Below are 1,135 nucleotides of genomic sequence, written 5' to 3'. Positions count from 1 at the left end.
CTGACACTCAGTTTCGATGTACGCGATAAAAGACGTTATAAGTGAAGCACCTACTTTTACTCCCACTTTTACTTTCACATTTATTATCAACCGTTCCAGAATATCTTTTCAAACTTAAAATCTTCACTATACTATATGTGTAAGTAGACACAACATTACGCATTTATGGTTCTGTGAGTACTTTCACTCTGATGACTCAGACTACGTCTCGTGTGCGTGTAGCGTTTATATACGAAAGAGACGAATATTTGATGAAATACATAATTAAAAGCATGCAAGCAGATAATTAAACACACGATGATTAGAAATATTAATTATTGCAACATCGATCAAATATTTAATTACTATAAAATTATTCACATTTGATATATATCGTAGAATATATTCAACTGAGAAGTTGAAATTACATATCAAACGTGGGATTTTAATTAAGATGATTGAAAGATCGATCGTTCAAATAGTTTGTTTCGTAATATGCAACGTTATACCAAACGAACAAATTAATTCAATCCGTAATCGTGAAAGTATGTTATGCTGAACACTCATGTACCGTAGTAAGTGAGTATCTTTCATAAGCGGCTCAGTGGTCTAGGGGTATGATTCTCGCTTTGGGTGCGAGAGGTCCCGGGTTCAAATCCCGGCTGAGCCCATTTTTTTTCTTTTTTCGTCAATTGTTATATTTATATTGACGGTATCAAGTTCCCTTATATCGTACATAACACGTTTATTTTTCACGAATTAAAACTGCAATTTTTTACGATCGGAGAATGCATACAAACAACGTACATTCTATTTCCGTACAGTTAGTTGGCGTTTACAATTTATTACAATTGATCTACCAAATTGAAATAAATTGTTTGGGATTGAATTAACAATGTTGTAAAAAAGAAAATATAAACTAATTTTATGAACAATTAGTTATTACGATACAATTATTTCTTCGAATTGTTTTTTCCCCGCGTATGTATATTCAAAAACTGAACTCATGCATAAAACAACACACCAGTGATTATCATCTCGTATGATGTATTTATTGTTTGCAAAATTTTCATTCGTCAACCATTCAAAATCCGCGTCGAGATTTTCGCGTATCATCGCGTACCTATCGGGAGGAAGCTGAACAGTTACGAGCGGT

The 1,135-nt window shown here is 33.1% G+C and overlaps 1 non-coding gene across 1 annotated transcript; it reads left to right on the top strand.

The window, feature by feature from the left end:
* The first annotated feature begins 577 nt into the window (after positions 1-577).
* Positions 578-649, top strand: Trnap-ugg. Its single transcript has one exon. It is a non-coding gene; the product is annotated as a tRNA-Pro (tRNA).
* Positions 650-1,135: the final 486 nt, after the last annotated feature.

This window comes from Bombus pyrosoma, linkage group LG2, assembly GCF_014825855.1.
Source record: "Bombus pyrosoma isolate SC7728 linkage group LG2, ASM1482585v1, whole genome shotgun sequence".
In the NCBI taxonomy this organism is placed as follows: domain Eukaryota; kingdom Metazoa; phylum Arthropoda; class Insecta; order Hymenoptera; family Apidae; genus Bombus; species Bombus pyrosoma.
Note: the sequence above shows the minus strand (reverse complement) of the source record. Positions and strands in the feature narration are given on the sequence as shown.